The sequence below is a fragment of the Arachis stenosperma genome, chromosome 2 (genome assembly GCF_014773155.1).
Source record: "Arachis stenosperma cultivar V10309 chromosome 2, arast.V10309.gnm1.PFL2, whole genome shotgun sequence".
Classification (NCBI taxonomy): Eukaryota; Viridiplantae; Streptophyta; class Magnoliopsida; order Fabales; family Fabaceae; genus Arachis; species Arachis stenosperma.
In genome coordinates, this window is record NC_080378.1 from 119,339,119 (window position 1) to 119,345,118 (window position 6,000).

Sequence of the window (6,000 nt, forward strand, 5' to 3'; positions counted from 1 at the left end):
CGGGGTTTACAATTGTGGGTTCTGGGACGGGTTAGAGTGGATTTGGAATTTCCAATGGAGAAGAGAGCTCTTTCAATGGGAGTTGGAACTTTTGGGTCAATTACATGAGGTATTGAGACTTGTGACACTAATAAATAATAGAGAGGATCGAGTGGTGTGAAAATTTGATAGAAAAGGTATTTTTTCAACTAACTCATTTGTGCAGGTTTGGCAGGAGGAAATAATCTCAAAGGAGGTCACCAGTTATAGCTTCACCAAAACTATCTGGAAAGGTCTAGTTCCACCTAGAGTGGAACTGTTCACTTGGTTTGCTTTGATAGGTAGAGTGAGTACAAAAAGCAGACTTAGTAGGTTTGGCATTATTAGATAGGAAGATAATATCTGTGTCTTCTGTAATAAGGAGGTGGAGCATGTACACCACTTGTTTTTAGGATGTGGATTCGCCTGGCAGGTGTGGAGTGCTTGGATATCAATGTTTTGCCGACAGTGGTCTTTTCCTGGCTCCATGAAAGAACACTTCTTATGTTGGACAGAGGAACCGAGGAGAAAGGAGGATCGAGAGCAACGATTGAGAGGCTTCTGCGCATTTGTTTGGAACATCTGGTTGGAAAAAAATAGAAGAATATTTCAGAATGAGAGCAAAGGTGTGGAAGAGATAATCAACATGACGATGATGAGTTATAACGAATGGAGAGGTGTTGATCCCTTTGGTTATTGATTGCTATATCGGAGATGACAAGGGGACTCTTCTTTGTGTTATTGTCGCCCTGTTACTAAACTTTGTGGTGTTGTGCTTTGCGTTAGATAGTACTGATGCTCCACTGTTTGTGTTGAGCTTTTTACTTTCAAAAAAAAATGCCTAATAGATAATAATATGTGAAAGTGATTTTGAACCGGGATAACAGAATCACGATGTACATTAAGAAAGAAGTCATTAGTCCAATAAGAAGAAAAAAAATAATACCCTATAGAAGAGAAGAGGAACAAAAAAAAAGACTAAGTCTAATAATCGTAAACACAAACATAAATATTAATTTAAGCATTGAAATACTTTGTAAATACATTTTCTACCATGATTCATGGTTGAACGAACCAACGAGTCCTAGTTCTCATTACAATGTCGGAAATTCAGAAATACTCCAAATAGTTAGATCGCACAAAAAAACACATTAACAATGATTATAAAACATTACAATTTGTTGTTACCAGTAATATGTTAATTTATATCTAGACATAATTAGTTGGTTAATAGAACGATGAGGGGTCGTAGCAACAGCGTTGGAGTTATAGTCAAATTGAAATAATTAAGCAACAAAAAATTTAATTATATAAAAAAATATTGGAGAAATATTAAATTGTGGAACTTGAAAAGACATTATATATTAAAATTTAAAAAGATTTGATATGTAATAAATTGAATAAACAGAGATGTAGTATGAGAATTTGTAAATACCCCAAAATATTACTTATTAAGGATAAAAGATATATTTAATCTTTTCAAAAATAAGTAAAAAAAAAAAGTTTTTTTTCTTTTATCCTCATTGTTATACATATAATACTTAACAATGCATTTTTAACTTTTTAAAGTTTTTGCACTCTTTTTGACTATATTTTGAGTCAAGTAATTTGATAACCCTTTATTACTTTAATAAATTTATTTTTAATGAATTCACTACTACTCTTAGAATAGGGAAGGGGCACAAACTGAGCAGGGAATATTCTAATTAATTAAAGAATCATACTGTATATAATAATATTAATAATATTAATAATGATTTTAGGCTTATAAAAGCCTAGTTAGTTTCATTTATCATCATGAATTTGTAATTGTAAAAGAGAGAGAGAAAAATGACTAAACACAATATGTTTTATGTAATAATAATAATAATGATAATTGGAACAATTATTTGTCCTATTATCGCTGAATTTGATAGCTTTATTCCTGATCATGAAAAACTATCGTTTCCAAGAACTGTAGGTGATACCTTAGATCTAGAAGCATGTTACAACAAATGCAACCAAAGCTATGACAAATTGGGATCACCAATATCAAAAAATAGATGGAAAATTTGCAGATGGGTGTGCAAAACGACAAACATGATCATAGAATTGTGCAAAGAATACTCTGGTGGGAATAAAGATGATCTTCAGAGATGCATAGAAGCATGGCTTGAAATTACGAAATCTATGTTGTTAAAAAAGTGAGGAGGAGGAAGAAGAAGATAACATATTCTCTCGCGTGTATAATCACGCTCTTTTAATAAAAATGATTTTTGTTGGTATTGAATCTACTTGGTTAAACTTAGATGACAATAATACTTGGATGTATAGTATATCTGTTTTTTTTGTTTGACTTAATATAATAAAAAATTATAAATGTCTCTTAAATTATTATAATCATCATATAGAGTGATTAAAAAATACCAAAGTATTTTTGGATTTCATAATGAAATTATGATGTTAACAAATGAGATTGACTAAATTGGAAGATACAAAACTGACGAAATGTCTGAATCTTACCTTCAAAAACACACTTGAACACTCACTCATCCTTATAAGTTCCTATGCATTATTCCAAGTTGTTTTCTATTTATCATTTTCTCCACCATTTATTTTATTTTATGTTGTTTCATTTATATGTATTTTATCTTTTTTAACTTGTACTAATTCTTTTCTACACTTTGTTAATTAAGTCTTTGAAAATCTTTAAAGACTAAGAACATAATTAAACACTTTGAAATTCTGTAAAATATTATTGCATTTGATTAATATTTATTCAAAGTTAAGTTTCATCTTGTACTTTAATTTATATATTTCAAATTTTCTTGCTTCTTTTGCTTCCCGATTTAATTTTTCCTCTTTATTTTATGCACTTCGATTCTTTCGAGTTTGAAACTCACAAGAGAAATTTGTTTTGATCCTAGAATTTAGATCATGAACAAAAAACTGTCTTCCAAGATAAAATATAAAAATTGGTAAAATAATGATTCTCAATTGTTATCTTCAATTTATATAAAAACATTTTTAAGTGAGTAGTCATCTAAAGATATAAGTTTTGGAACTGGTCCATTACTTATTTGCTTAGTTGGCTAGTTAATAAAACAAGCAGAGAAGAAATATTAAATTCTATTAAAAAGACACTAATTATATTAAAAATTTTAAAATATAAGAAATATAAATAAAATAATTAAATATGTAATCTGCAATTTTGAAAGTGCTCTAAAATATTGTGAAAGATAAAATATATCTAAATAATTAAAAATAATTTTTTTTTATCCTTATTGTTATATGTGATACTCAATATTGATATTATATTTTTAACTTTTTAAAATTTTTACAATATTTTCGACTATATGTTGGGTCAAGTAATTTGATGACCTTTTATTACTTTATTGAATTCAAGGAGTTAAATAAAATTGAAATAATAATAAAGAATTCTAATATAATATTCCACTAGAGTTAAGCTGTTTTATTTCGCTTATATATTAACGATTTACTATTCTTAAAATAGAAAAATGACAGAAACTAGTAAAAAAATATTCTAATAATTAATTTGAGAATCATACTGTATATAATAACATTAATAATATTAATAACAATGATTTTAGGTTTATATATAAAGCCTAGTTTTATTTAAAAAATAAATGCACCTAGTACTTGATGTAATATTACTTTTAATTTTGGCCCTAATAGTATAAAATAATATATAATAATTCAGAAAATGTTTATTCCAAACTCATCGGATTTAGCATCTACATAATATAAATATTTCAACATAATTAAAAATTGTTAAAAACAAAATATATCTAAATAATTAAAAATAAGTTTTTCTTTATCCTCATTGTTATAAATGATATTCAACATTGATAATGTATTTTTAACTATATTTTAAAAATATTTGCTATCTTTTCGACTATATTTTTGGTCAAGTAATTTGATGACCCTTTATAATTACTTTATTGAATTCAAAGAGTTAAACAAAATTAAAATAATAATAAAAAATTCTAAGATAATATTCCACTGAAGTAAAGACGTTTTATTTCGTTTACATTGGCAATTTACTACTCTTAAAATAGAGAAGGGACACAAATTAGTAAAAAAATATTTTAATAATTAATTCGAGAATCATACTGCATATAATAATACTAATAATATTAACAATGATTTTAGATTGTATAAAGCCTAATTTTATTTATCATAAACTTGTAATTACAAAGAGAGATGACTAAATAGGTGTACTTTATGCACTAATAATAATATTGATAATGAGAAAAATGATTTGTTATGTTAATGTTGAATTTGATGGCTTTGTTCGTGATGATAAAAAAATGTGGATTCCAAGTATTGATGATGCCTACGATCTTAACTCGTGTTACAGAAAATGCAACGAAGCCTATAACAGTAGATCATTGAGAAAATCAAGAAATAGACGACAAAGATGCAGAGAGTCTTGCAAAAGGCTAAATCGGTATATAGAATGGTGCAGAGAGCGATGTCGTGGGGATGAAGATGCATATAAAAAATGCATAGAAGCATGGATAAGCCAAATACAAAGAGGATATGAAAAAAATATTACACGTTTAAGTCTTTTTATGAACTAAATCTAACCAAATTAAATAAGAATATTTAGAATAATGTACGTTATTTATAACTGATTTTTGTTATATTAGACCAACTTTATTATTAGTTAGACTTGATTAATAAAAGATTTAAATCTGTAACATTATACATTTTATAATAGATATTGATGAGTGCACCTAGTACTTTATTAATAATAAGTATTTAATATGTTTTATTTTTATTGTTTTGAATTTTTGTGAATTTTGTTTTTTGGAAAATAAATGCACCTAGTATTTAATGTGATATGATAAATACTATTTTTAATTTTGGTCCTAATAGTATAAAATATTATAAAATATAATAATTCAGAAAATATTTATTCCAAACTCATTGATTTCACATCCAAATAATATAAATATTCCGACGTAAGAATAAAAATTTGAGAACTTAAATATTGGCATTAATTTACTACGTTATTATACTACGTGATACTTAATGTAATATGTTATTATTTAATTAATGAATTGAAATGATCATTAATTTAACTTATATTTTATCTTTTAGTGATTAATAATTTAATATAACTAAAAAAATTATTTAAAGATTAATTTAAAAAATAGATAATTTCAAAGATAAATTTAACTATTAATCCTAATTTAAATGCTTTGAAAGGGAAAGAACATCATATACATCTAAATTAATGCCTAATAGATAATAATATGTGAAAGTGATTTTGAACCATGACAGAATCACGATGTACATTAAAAAAGAAGTCATTAGTCCAATAAGAAAAAGAAAAATATTACCCTATAAAAGAGAAGGGAAATCAAAAAAGACAAAATCTAATAATCTTAAATACAAACATAAATATTAATTTAAGTATAGAAGTACTTTGTAAACATATTTTCTATCATGGTTCATGGTTGAACGAACCAACGAGTCCTAGTTCTCATTACGATGTCAGAAATTCAGAAATACTCCAAATAGTTAGATCGTACAATAAAACATATTAACAATGATTATAAAACATTATAATTTGTTGTTGCCAGTAATATGTTAATTTATATCTAGACATAATTAGTTGGTGGATAGAACGATGAGGGGTCACAGCAACCATGTTGGAGTTATAGTGAAATTGAAATAATTAAGCAACAAAAAATTTAACTATATAAAAAAATATTGGAGGAGAAATATTAAATTTTGTTAGAACTTGAAAAGATATTATTATAATTAAAATTTAAAAAGATTTGATATGTAATAAATTAAATAAGCAGAGATGTAATATGGGAATTTGTAAATAGCTCAAAATATTACTTATTAAGAATAAAAGATATATTTAACCTTTTCAAAAATAAGTAAAAAAAAAATTGTTTTTTTTTCTTTTATCCTGGTTGTTATACATAATACTTTTTTTTGGTGTCTCGTTATACATAATACTTA